The sequence below is a fragment of the Pseudophryne corroboree genome, unplaced genomic scaffold (genome assembly GCF_028390025.1).
Source record: "Pseudophryne corroboree isolate aPseCor3 unplaced genomic scaffold, aPseCor3.hap2 scaffold_855, whole genome shotgun sequence".
Taxonomy (NCBI): Eukaryota; Metazoa; Chordata; class Amphibia; order Anura; family Myobatrachidae; genus Pseudophryne; species Pseudophryne corroboree.
The window spans coordinates 3,642-17,851 of NW_026970434.1; the positions used below are offsets into that span (position 1 = coordinate 3,642).

The 14,210-nt window shown below is 34.5% G+C and overlaps 2 non-coding genes across 2 annotated transcripts; both read right to left on the reverse strand.

The window, feature by feature from the left end:
- Positions 1 to 767: 767 nt before the first annotated feature.
- TRNAN-AUU (transfer RNA asparagine (anticodon AUU)) lies at positions 768 to 841 on the reverse strand. Its single transcript has one exon. It is a non-coding gene; the product is annotated as a tRNA-Asn (tRNA).
- Positions 842 to 11,297: 10,456 nt separating this feature from the next.
- On the reverse strand, positions 11,298 to 11,371 carry TRNAN-AUU (transfer RNA asparagine (anticodon AUU)). The gene has a single exon. It is a non-coding gene; the product is annotated as a tRNA-Asn (tRNA).
- Between the last annotated feature and the right edge of the window lie 2,839 nt (positions 11,372 to 14,210).

Sequence of the window (14,210 nt, forward strand, 5' to 3'; positions counted from 1 at the left end):
TTAAAGTACAATAACGTTTACCATTTTAATTTGTTTTAATAGTATATTGACAGTATTGTTTTCTTTCAAAAATCCACTTCATTTTCTTTACCCTATTATTAAAATGGTAATTGACAAAAACAAACTACATTGTCACCAGAAGAGCAATACAAAATGTACAAGTGATATATTAAAATCATCTTTCCAGCTTGAATTTCAATGTTGCATTGGGTCAACAATTTTGTGAGAAACATCTTCACCCTTAAATAAAGATTTTCTTAATTCCTTACCTGTGTGCTAATTAGATATCACCTTGTTTTCACATTAAACAGACTTCCACATGAGAAAGCAGCAAGGATGCAGTGGCGTTAATGTTTCCTGGTGTCAACTTGTATTATTTCAGTACACATTGAAATGAGGATGCATCTTGCTGCCTTTCCAATGAATCAAGTTTAATTTAGTAATAGGTGAAAAACAATCCTTACAAAGGTGTTAATCAGAGACTTGGCTTTGTGGACACTTTTCAGAGAACAAATTTGTTAGCATAAAAATAAAGCCAGAAAATGAAGAGCTGTTTAATCACTCGATTGGATTTTTCTGCCAGCATATTTTATTTCTCTGCAACCCACTGCTAAATTGTGCTTCCTAGCTGTTTTTTATAAAATCACTGAATCAAATCTAACTCTGATTACATCAGAGAAGGCCATGTACCCTACACCATAAGAGGAGGTTTGAAATTTTGACTTGTCTCCTTAAATATCACCAAAATCTGATCACAAGGTTAATTACATCCCTGGGTGGGATTGAACCACCAACCTTTTGGTTAATAGCCAAACACACTAACCGATTGCGCCACAGAGACACTTTGCAAAAGTCCATACTGACAAAGGCTAATAAGCATTCATCTAAAACGTTTCCTAGAAAAACTTTAAAAAGTCAATAATCTGGAGAGTTTTTGTAAGATGTTTCTTCCATCAACCAACGAAGAAACACATTGGTACTTTCCCATGATGAGTGAGTGCTTCAGGATCTCTTGCACTTACATGTGCAGCAGAGTACTGCAATGGAAGCATGCTGGGCCCATAACCCAGAGGTAGGCAGATTGAAACTATCCTCTGCTATATGCATTTTTTTTGTTAATTAAAGTAATCCAAAACTGGGATTGATATTGTGTCTCTTTTATTTTTACTTAAAGTACAATAACTTTTACCATTTTAATTTGTTTTAATAGTATATTGACAGTATTGTTTTCTTTCAAAAATCCACTTCATTTTCTTTACCCTATTATTAAAATGGTAATTGACAAAAACAAACTACATTGTCACCAGAAGAGCAATACAAAATGTACAAGTGATATATTAAAATCATCTTTCCAGCTTGAATTTCAATGATGCATTGGGTCAACAATTTTGTGAGAAACATCTTCACCCTTAAATAAAGATTTTCTTAATTCCTTACCTGTGTGCTAATTAGATATCACCTTGTTTTCACATTAAACAGACTTCCACATGAGAAAGCAGCAAGGATGCAGTGGCGTTAATGTTTCCTGGTGTCAACCTGTATTATTTCAGTAGACATTGAAATGAGGATACATCTTGCTGCCTTTCCAATGAAGCAAGTTTAATTTAGTAATAGGTGAAAAACCATCCCTACAAAGGTGTTAATCAGAGACTTGGCTTTGTGGACACTTTTCAGAGAACAAATTTGTTAGCATAAAAATAAAGCCAGAAAATGAAGAGCTGTTTAATCACGCAATTTGATTTTTTTGCCAGCATATTTCTTTTTCTCTGCAACCCACTGCTAAATTGTGCTTCCTAGATGTTTTTATAAAATCACTGAATCAAATCTAACTCTGATTACATCAGAGAAGGCCAGGTACCCTACACCATAACAGGGGGTATGAAATTTGACTTGTCTACTTAAAGATCACCAAAATCTGATAACAAGGTCAATTACGTCCCTGGGTGGGATTGAACCACCAACCTTTTGGTTAATAGCCGTACACGCTAACTGATTGCGCCACAGAGACACTTTGCAAAAGTACATACTGACAAATGCTAATAAGCATTCATCTAAAACGTTTCCTAGAAAAACTTAAAAAAATCAATAATCTGGAGAGTTTTTGTAAGATGTTTCTTCTATCAACCAACGAAGAAACACATTGGTACTTTCCCATGATGAGTGAGTGCTTCAGGATCTCTTGCACTTACATGTGCAGAAGAGTACAGCAATGGAAGCATGCTGGGCCCATAACCCAGAGGTAGGCAGATTGAAACTATCCTCTGCTATATGCATTTTTTTGTTTGTTAATTAAAGTAATCCAAAACTGGGATTGATATTTTGGCTCTTTTATTTTTACTTAAAGTACAATAACTTTTACCATTTTAATTTGTTTTAATAGTATATTGACAGTATTGTTTTCTTTCAAAAATCCACTTAATTTTCTTTACCCTATTATTAAAATGGTAATTGACAAAAACAAACTACATTGTCACCAGAAGAGCAATACAAAATGTACAAGTGATATATTAAAATCATCTTTCCAGCTTGAATTTCAATGATGCATTGGGGCAACGATTTTGTGAGAAACATCTTCACCCTTAAATAAAGATTTTCTTAATTCCTTACCTGTGTGCTAATTAGATATCACCTTGTTTTCACATTAAACAGACTTCCACATGAGAAAGCAGCAAGGATGCAGTGGCGTTAATGTTTCCTGGTGTCAACCTGTATTATTTCAGTAGACATTGAAATGAGGATGCATCTTGCTGCCTTTCCAATGAAGCAAGTTTAATTTAGTAATAGGTGAAAAACCATCCCTACAAAGGTGTTAATCAGAGACTTGGCTTTGTGGACACTTTTCAGAGAACAAATTTGTTAGCATAAAAATAAAGCTAGAAAATGAAGAGCTGTTTAATCACGCAATTTGGTTTTTTTGCCAGCATATTTCTTTTTCTCTGCAACCCACTGCTAAATTGTGCTTCCTAGATGTTTTTATAAAATCACTGAATCATATCTAACTCTGATTACATCAGAGAAGGCCAGGTACCCTACACCATAACAGGGGGTATGAAATTTGACTTGTCTACTTAAAGATCACCAAAATCTGATAACAATGTCAATTACGTCCCTGGGTGGGATTGAACCACCAACCTTTTGGTTAATAGCCGTACACACTAACTGATTGCGCCACAGAGACACTTTGCAAAAATTACATACTGACAAATGCTAATAAGCATTCATCTAAAACGTTTCCTAGAAAAACTTAAAAAAGTCAATAATCTGGAGAGTTTTTGTAAGATGTTTCTTCTATCAACCAACGAAGAAACACATTGGTACTTTTCCATGATGAGTGAGTGCTTCAGGATCTCTTGCACTTACATGTGCAGCAGAGTACAGCAATGGAAGCATGCTGGGCCCATAACCCAGAGGTAGGCAGATTGAAACTATCCTCTGCTATATGCATTTTTTGTTTGTTAATTAAAGTAATCCAAAACTGGGATTGATATTTTGTCTCTTTTATTTTTACTTAAAGTACAATAACTTTTACCATTTTAATTTGTTTTAATAGTATATTGACAGTATTGTTTTCTTTCAAAAATCCACTTCATTTTCTTTACCCTATTATTAAAATGGTAATTGACAAAAACAAACTACATTGTCACCAGAAGAGCAATACAAAATGTACAAGTGATATATTAAAATCATCTTTCCAGCTTGAATTTCAATGATGCATTGGGGCAACGATTTTGTGAGAAACATCTTCACCCTTAAATAAAGATTTTCTTAATTCCTTACCTGTGTGCTAATTAGATATCACCTTGTTTTCACATTAAACAGACTTCCACATGAGAAAGCAGCAAGGATGCAGTGGCGTTAATGTTTCCTGGTGTCAACCTGTATTATTTCAGTAGACATTGAAATGAGGATGCATCTTGCTGCCTTTCCAATGAAGCAAGTTTAATTTAGTAATAGGTGAAAAAACATTCTTACAAAGGTGTTAATCAGAGACTTGGCTTTGTGGACACTTTTCAGAGAACAAATTTGTTAGCATAAAAATAAAGCCAGAAAATGAAGAGCTGTTTAATCACGCAATTTGATTTTTTTGCCAGCATATTTCTTTTTCTCTGCAACCCACTGCTAAATTGTGCTTCCTAGATGTTTTTATAAAATCACTGAATCAAATCTAACTCTGATTACATCAGAGAAGGCCAGGTACCCTACACCATAACAGGGGGTATGAAATTTGACTTGTCTACTTAAAGATCACCAAAATCTGATAACAATGTCAATTACGTCCCTGGGTGGGATTGAACCACCAACCTTTTGGTTAATAGCCGTACACACTAACTGATTGCGCCACAGAGACACTTTGCAAAAAGTACATACTGACAAATGCTAATAAGCATTCATCTAAAACGTTTCCTAGAAAAACTTAAAAAAGTCAATAATCTGGAGAGTTTTTGTAAGATGTTTCTTCTATCAACCAACGAAGAAACACATTGGTACTTTCCCATGATGAGTGAGTGCTTCAGGATCTCTTGCACTTACATGTGCAGCAGAGTACAGCAATGGAAGCATGCTGGGCCCATAACCCAGAGGTAGGCAGATTGAAACTATCCTCTGCTATATGCATTTTTTTGTTTGTTAATTAAAGTAATCCAAAACTGGGATTGATATTTTGTCTCTTTTATTTTTACTTAAAGTACAATAACTTTTACCATTTTAATTTGTTTTAATAGTATATTGACAGTATTGTTTTCTTTCAAAAATCCACTTCATTTTCTTTACCCTATTATTAAAATGGTAATTGACAAAAACAAACTACATTGTCACCAGAAGAGCAATACAAAATGTACAAGTGATATATTAAAATCATCTTTCCAGCTTGAATTTCAATGATGCATTGGGGCAACGATTTTGTGAGAAACATCTTCACCCTTAAATAAAGATTTTCTTAATTCCTTACCTGTGTGCTAATTAGATATCACCTTGTTTTCACATTAAACAGACTTCCACATGAGAAAGCAGCAAGGATGCAGTGGCGTTAATGTTTCCTGGTGTCAACCTGTATTATTTCAGTAGACATTGAAATGAGGATGCATCTTGCTGCCTTTCCAATGAAGCAAGTTTAATTTAGTAATAGGTGAAAAACCATCCTTACAAAGGTGTTAATCAGAGACTTGGCTTTGTGGACACTTTTCAGAGAACAAATTTGTTAGCATAAAAATAAAGCCAGAAAATGAAGAGCTGTTTAATCACGCAATTTGATTTTTTTGCCAGCATATTTCTTTTTCTCTGCAACCCACTGCTAAATTGTGCTTCCTAGATGTTTTTATAAAATCACTGAATCAAATCTAACTCTGATTACATCAGAGAAGGCCAGGTACCCTACACCATAACAGGGGGTATGAAATTTGACTTGTCTACTTAAAGATCACCAAAATCTGATAACAAGGTCAATTACGTCCCTGGGTGGGATTGAACCACCAACCTTTTGGTTAATAGCCGTACACACTAACTGATTGCGCCACAGAGACACTTTGCAAAAGTACATACTGACAAATGCTAATAAGCATTCATCTAAAACGTTTCCTAGAAAAACTTAAAAAAGTCAATAATCTGGAGAGTTTTTGTAAGATGTTTCTTCCATCAACCAACGAAGAAACACATTGGTACTTTCCCATGATGAGTGAGTGCTTCAGGATCTCTTGCACTTACATGTGCAGCAGAGTACAGCAATGGAAGCATGCTGGGCCCATAACCCAGAGGTAGGCAGATTGAAACTATCCTCTGCTATATGCATTTTTTTTTGTTAATTAAAGTAATCCAAAACTGGGATTGATATTTTGTCTCTTTTATTTTTACTTAAAGTACAATAACTTTTACCATTTTAATTTGTTTTAATAGTATATTGACAGTATTGTTTTCTTTCAAAAATCCACTTCATTTTCTTTACCCTATTATTAAAATGGTAATTGACAAAAACAAACTACATTGTCACCAGAAGAGCAATACAAAATGTACAAGTGATATATTAAAATCATCTTTCCAGCTTGAATTTCAATGATGCATTGGGGCAACGATTTTGTGAGAAACATCTTCACCCTTAAATAAAGATTTTCTTAATTCCTTACCTGTGTGCTAATTAGATATCACCTTGTTTTCACATTAAACAGACTTCCACATGAGAAAGCAGCAAGGATGCAGTGGCGTTAATGTTTCCTGGTGTCAACCTGTATTATTTCAGTAGACATTGAAATGAGGATACATCTTGCTGCCTTTCCAATGAAGCAAGTTTAATTTAGTAATAGGTGAAAAACCATCCCTACAAAGGTGTTAATCAGAGACTTGGCTTTGTGGACACTTTTCAGAGAACAAATTTGTTAGCATAAAAATAAAGCTAGAAAATGAAGAGCTGTTTAATCACGCAATTTGGTTTTTTTGCCAGCATATTTCTTTTTCTCTGCAACCCACTGCTAAATTGTGCTTCCTAGATGTTTTTATAAAATCACTGAATCAAATCTAACTCTGATTACATCAGAGAAGGCCAGGTACCCTACACCATAACAGGGGGTATGACATTTGACTTGTCTACTTAAAGATCACCAAAATCTGATAACAATGTCAATTACGTCCCTGGGTGGGATTGAACCACCAACCTTTTGGTTAATAGCCGTACACACTAACTGATTGCGCCACAGAGACACTTTGCAAAAAGTACATACTGACAAATGCTAATAAGCATTCATCTAAAACGTTTCCTAGAAAAACTTAAAAAAGTCAATAATCTGGAGAGTTTTTGTAAGATGTTTCTTCTATCAACCAACGAAGAAACACATTGGTACTTTCCCATGATGAGTGAGTGCTTCAGGATCTCTTGCACTTACATGTGCAGCAGAGTACAGCAATGGAAGCATGCTGGGCCCATAACCCAGAGGTAGGCAGATTGAAACTATCCTCTGCTATATGCATTTTTTTGTTTGTTAATTAAAGTAATCCAAAACTGGGATTGATATTTTGTCTCTTTTATTTTTACTTAAAGTACAATAACTTTTACCATTTTAATTTGTTTTAATAGTATATTGACAGTATTGTTTTCTTTCAAAAATCCACTTCATTTTCTTTACCCTATTATTAAAATGGTAATTGACAAAAACAAACTACATTGTCACCAGAAGAGCAATACAAAATGTACAAGTGATATATTAAAATCATCTTTCCAGATTGAATTTCAATGATGCATTGGGGCAACGATTTTGTGAGAAACATCTTCACCCTTAAATAAAGATTTTCTTAATTCCTTACCTGTGTGCTAATTAGATATCACCTTGTTTTCACATTAAACAGACTTCCACATGAGAAAGCAGCAAGGATGCAGTGGCGTTAATGTTTCCTGGTGTCAACCTGTATTATTTCAGTAGACATTGAAATGAGGATACATCTTGCTGCCTTTCCAATGAAGCAAGTTTAATTTAGTAATAGGTGAAAAACCATCCCTACAAAGGTGTTAATCAGAGACTTGGCTTTGTGGACACTTTTCAGAGAACAAATTTGTTAGCATAAAAATAAAGCTAGAAAATGAAGAGCTGTTTAATCACGCAATTTGGTTTTTTTGCCAGCATATTTCTTTTTCTCTGCAACCCACTGCTAAATTGTGCTTCCTAGATGTTTTTATAAAATCACTGAATCAAATCTAACTCTGATTACATCAGAGAAGGCCAGGTACCCTACACCATAACAGGGGGTATGACATTTGACTTGTCTACTTAAAGATCACCAAAATCTGATAACAATGTCAATTACGTCCCTGGGTGGGATTGAACCACCAACCTTTTGGTTAATAGCCGTACACACTAACTGATTGCGCCACAGAGACACTTTGCAAAAAGTACATACTGACAAATGCTAATAAGCATTCATCTAAAACGTTTCCTAGAAAAACTTAAAAAAGTCAATAATCTGGAGAGTTTTTGTAAGATGTTTCTTCTATCAACCAACGAAGAAACACATTGGTACTTTCCCATGATGAGTGAGTGCTTCAGGATCTCTTGCACTTACATGTGCAGCAGAGTACAGCAATGGAAGCATGCTGGGCCCATAACCCAGAGGTAGGCAGATTGAAACTATCCTCTGCTATATGCATTTTTTTGTTTGTTAATTAAAGTAATCCAAAACTGGGATTGATATTTTGTCTCTTTTATTTTTACTTAAAGTACAATAACTTTTACCATTTTAATTTGTTTTAATAGTATATTGACAGTATTGTTTTCTTTCAAAAATCCACTTCATTTTCTTTACCCTATTATTAAAATGGTAATTGACAAAAACAAACTACATTGTCACCAGAAGAGCAATACAAAATGTACAAGTGATATATTAAAATCATCTTTCCAGCTTGAATTTCAATGATGCATTGGGGCAACGATTTTGTGAGAAACATCTTCACCCTTAAATAAAGATTTTCTTAATTCCTTACCTGTGTGCTAATTAGATATCACCTTGTTTTCACATTAAACAGACTTCCACATGAGAAAGCAGCAAGGATGCAGTGGCGTTAATGTTTCCTGGTGTCAACCTGTATTATTTCAGTAGACATTGAAATGAGGATGCATCTTGCTGCCTTTCCAATGAAGCAAGTTTAATTTAGTAATAGGTGAAAAACCTTCCTTATAAAGGTATTAATCAGAGACTTGGCTTTGTGGACACTTTTCAGAGAACAAATTTGTTAGCATAAAAATAAAGCCAGAAAATGAAGAGCTGTTTAATCACGCAATTTGATTTTTTTGCCAGCATATTTCTTTTTCTCTGCAACCCACTGCTAAATTGTGCTTCCTAGATGTTTTTATAAAATCACTGAATCAAATCTAACTCTGATTACATCAGAGAAGGCCAGGTACCCTACACCATAACAGGGGGTATGAAATTTGACTTGTCTACTTAAAGATCACCAAAATCTGATAACAAGGTCAATTACGTCCCTGGGTGGGATTGAACCACCAACCTTTTGGTTAATAGCCGTACACACTAACTGATTGCGCCACAGAGACACTTTGCAAAAAGTACATACTGACAAATGCTAATAAGCATTCATCTAAAACGTTTCCTAGAAAAACTTAAAAAAGTCAATAATCTGGAGAGTTTTTGTAAGATGTTTCTTCTATCAACCAACGAAGAAACACATTGGTACTTTCCCATGATGAGTGAGTGCTTCAGGATCTCTTGCACTTACATGTGCAGCAGAGTACAGCAATGGAAGCATGCTGGGCCCATAACCCAGAGGTAGGCAGATTGAAACTATCCTCTGCTATATGCATTTTTTTGTTTGTTAATTAAAGTAATCCAAAACTGGGATTGATATTTTGTCTCTTTTATTTTTACTTAAAGTACAATAACTTTTACCATTTTAATTTGTTTTAATAGTATATTGACAGTATTGTTTTCTTTCAAAAATCCACTTCATTTTCTTTACCCTATTATTAAAATGGTAATTGACAAAAACAAACTACATTGTCACCAGAAGAGCAATACAAAATGTACAAGTGATATATTAAAATCATCTTTCCAGCTTGAATTTCAATGATGCATTGGGGCAACGATTTTGTGAGAAACATCTTCACCCTTAAATAAAGATTTTCTTAATTCCTTACCTGTGTGCTAATTAGATATCACCTTGTTTTCACATTAAACAGACTTCCACATGAGAAAGCAGCAAGGATGCAGTGGCGTTAATGTTTCCTGGTGTCAACCTGTATTATTTCAGTAGACATTGAAATGAGGATGCATCTTGCTGCCTTTCCAATGAAGCAAGTTTAATTTAGTAATAGGTGAAAAACCATCCTTACAAAGGTGTTAATCAGAGACTTGGCTTTGTGGACACTTTTCAGAGAACAAATTTGTTAGCATAAAAATAAAGCCAGAAAATGAAGAGCTGTTTAATCACGCAATTTGATTTTTTTGCCAGCATATTTCTTTTTCTCTGCAACCCACTGCTAAATTGTGCTTCCTAGATGTTTTTATAAAATCACTGAATCAAATCTAACTCTGATTACATCAGAGAAGGCCAGGTACCCTACACCATAACAGGGGGTATGAAATTTGACTTGTCTACTTAAAGATCACCAAAATCTGATAACAAGGTCAATTACATCCCTGGGTGGGATTGAACCACCAACCTTTTGGTTAATAGCCGTACACACTAACTGATTGCGCCACAGAAACACTTTGCAAAAGTACATACTGACAAATGCTAATAAGCATTCATCTAAAACGTTTCCTAGAAAAACTTAAAAAAGTCAATAATCTGGAGAGTTTTTGTAAGATGTTTCTTCCATCAACCAACGAAGAAACACATTGGTACTTTCCCATGATGAGTGAGTGCTTCAGGATCTCTTGCACTTACATGTGCAGCAGAGTACAGCAATGGAAGCATGCTGGGCCCATAACCCAGAGGTAGGCAGATTGAAACTATCCTCTGCTATATGCATTTTTTTGTTTGTTAATTAAAGTAATCCAAAACTGGGATTGATATTTTGGCTCTTTTATTTTTACTTAAAGTACAATAACTTTTACCATTTTAATTTGTTTTAATAGTATATTGACAGTATTGTTTTCTTTCAAAAATCCACTTAATTTTCTTTACCCTATTATTAAAATGGTAATTGACAAAAACAAACTACATTGTCACCAGAAGAGCAATACAAAATGTACAAGTGATATATTAAAATCATCTTTCCAGCTTGAATTTCAATGATGCATTGGGGCAACGATTTTGTGAGAAACATCTTCACCCTTAAATAAAGATTTTCTTAATTCCTTACCTGTGTGCTAATTAGATATCACCTTGTTTTCACATTAAACAGACTTCCACATGAGAAAGCAGCAAGGATGCAGTGGCGTTAATGTTTCCTGGTGTCAACCTGTATTATTTCAGTAGACATTGAAATGAGGATGCATCTTGCTGCCTTTCCAATGAAGCAAGTTTAATTTAGTAATAGGTGAAAAACCATCCTTACAAAGGTGTTAATCAGAGACTTGGCTTTGTGGACACTTTTCAGAGAACAAATTTGTTAGCATAAAAATAAAGCCAGAAAATAAAGAGCTGTTTAATCACTCAATTGGATTTTTCTGCCAGCATATTTTTTTTCTCTGCAACCCACTGCTAAATTGTGCTTCCTAGCTGTTTTTTGTAAAATCACTGAATCAAATCTAACTCTGATTACATCAGAGAAGGCCATGTACCCTACACCATAAGAGGAGGTTTGACATTTTGACTTGTCTACTTAAATATCACCAAAATCTGATCACAAGGTTAATTACGTCCCTGGGTGGGATTGAACCACCAACCTTTTGGTTAATAGCCAAACACACTAACCGATTGCGCCACAGAGACACTTTGCAAAAAGTACATACTGACAAAGGCTAATAAGCATACATCTAGAACGTTTCCTAGAAAAACATTAAAAAATCAATAATCTGGAGAGTTTTTGTAAGATGTTTCTTCCATCAACCAACGAATAAACACATTGGTACTTTCCCATGATGAGTGAGTGCTTCAGGATCTCTTGCACTTACATGGGCAGCAGAGTACTGCAATGGAAGCATGCTGGACCCATAACCCAGAGGTAGGCAGATTGAAACTATCCTTTGCTATATGCATTTTTTTTGTTAATTTAAGTAATCAAAACTGGGATTGATATTTTTGCTCTTTTATTTTTACTTAAAGTACAATAACTTTTACCATTTTAATTTGTTTTAATAGTATATTGACAGTATAGTTTTCTTTCAAAAATCCACTTAATTTTCTTTACCCTGTTATTAAAATGGTAATTGACAAAAAAACTACATTGTCACCAGAAGAGCAATACAAAATGTACAAGTGATATATTAAAATCATCTTTCCAGCTTGAATTTCAATGATGCATTGGGGCAACAATTTTGTGAGAAACATCTTCACCCTTAAATAAAGATTTTCGTAATTCCTTACCTGTGTGCTAATTAGATATCACCTTGTTTTCACATTAAACAGACTTCCACATGAGAAAGCAGCAAGGATGCAGTGGCGTTAATGTTTCCTGGTGTCAACCTGTATTATTTCAGTAGACATTGAAATGAGGATGCATCTTGCTGCCTTTCCAATGAAGCAAGTTTAATTTAGTAATAGGTGAAAAAACATCCTTACAAAGGTGTTAATCAGAGACTTGGCTTTGTGGACACTTTTCAGAGAACAAATTTGTTAGCATAAAAATAAAGCCAGAAAATGAAGAACTGTTTAATCACTCAATTGGATTTTTCTGCCAGCATATTTTTTTTCTCTGCAACCCACTGCTAAATTGTGCTTCCTAGCTGTTTTTTTTTAAATCACTGAATCAAATCTAACTCTGATTACATCAGAGAAGGCCAGGTACCCTACACAATAAGAGGGGGTTTGAAATTTTGACTTGTCTACTTAAAGATCACCAAAATCTGATCACAAGGTCAATTACGTCCCTGGGTGGGATTGAACCACCAAACTTTTGGTTAATAGCTGAACACACTAACCGATTGCGCCACCGAGACACTTTGCAAACAGTACATACTGACAAAGGCTAATAAGCATACATCTAGAACGTTTCCTAGAAAAACATTAAAAAATCAATAATCTGGAGAGTTTTTGTAAGATGTTTCTTCCATCAACCAATGAATAAACACATTGGTATTTTCCCATGATGAGTGAGTGCTTCAGGATCTCTTGCACTTACATGTGCAGCAGAGTACTGCAATGGAAGCATGCTGGACCCTTAACCCAGAGGTAGGCAGATTGAAACTATCCTTTGCTATATGCATTTTTTTTGTTAATTTAAGTAATCAAAACTGGAATTGATATTTTTGCTCTTTTATTTTTACTTAAAGTACAATAACTTTTACCATTTTAATTTGTTTTAATAGTATATTGACAGTATAGTTTTCTTTCAAAAATCCACTTAATTTTCTTTACCCTATTATTAAAATGGTAATTCACAAAAAAAACTACATTGTCACCAGAAGAGCAATACAAAATGTACAAGTGATATATTAAAATCATCTTTCCAGCTTGAATTTCAATGATGCATTGGGGCAACAATTTTGTGAGAAACATCTTCACCCTTAAATAAAGATTTTCTTAATTCCTTACCTGTGTGCTAATTAGATATCACCTTGTTTTCACATTAAACAGACTTCCACATGAGAAAGCAGCAAGGATGCAGTGGCGTTAATGTTTCCTGGTGTCAACCTGTATTATTTCAGTAGACATTGAAAAGAGGATGCATCTTGCTGCCTTTCCAATGAAGCAAGTTTAATTTAGTAATAGGTGAAAAACCATCCCTACAAAGGTGTTAATCAGAGACTTGGCTTTGTGGACACTTTTCAGAGAACAAATTTGTTAGCATAAAAATAAAGCCAGAAAATGAAGAGCTGTTTAATCACGCAATTTGATTTTTTTGCCAGCATATTTCTTTTTCTCTGCAACCCACTGCTAAATTGTGCTTCCTAGATGTTTTTATAAAATCACTGAATCAAATCTAATTACATCAGAGAAGGCCAGGTACCCTACACCATAACAGGGGGTATGAAATTTGACTTGTCTACTTAAAGATCACCAAAATCTGATAACAAGGTCAATTTGGTCCCTGGGTGGGATTGAACCACCAACCTTTTGGTTAATAGCCGTACATACTAACTGATTGCGCCACAGAGACACTTTGCAAAAGTTCATACTGACAAAGGCTAATAAGCATTCATCTAAAACGTTTCCTAGAAAAACTTAAAAAATCAATAATCTGGAGAGTTTTTGTAAGATGTTTCTTCTATCAACCAACGAAGAAACACATTGGTACTTTCCCATGATGAGTGAGTGCTTCAGGATCTCTTGCACTTACATGTGCAGCAGAGTACAGCAATGGAAGCATGCTGGGCCCATAACCCAGAGGTAGGCAGATTGAAACTATCCTCTGCTATATGCATTTTTTTGTTTGTTAATTAAAGTAATCCAAAACTGGGATTGATATTTTGGCTCTTTTATTTTTACTTAAAGTACAATAACTTTTACCATTTTAATTTGTTTTAATAGTATATTGACAGTATTGTTTTCTTTCAAAAATCCACTTAATTTTCTTTACCCTATTATTAAAATGGTAATTGACAAAAACAAACTACATTGTCACCAGAAGAGCAATACAAAATGTACAAGTGATATATTAAAATCATCTTTC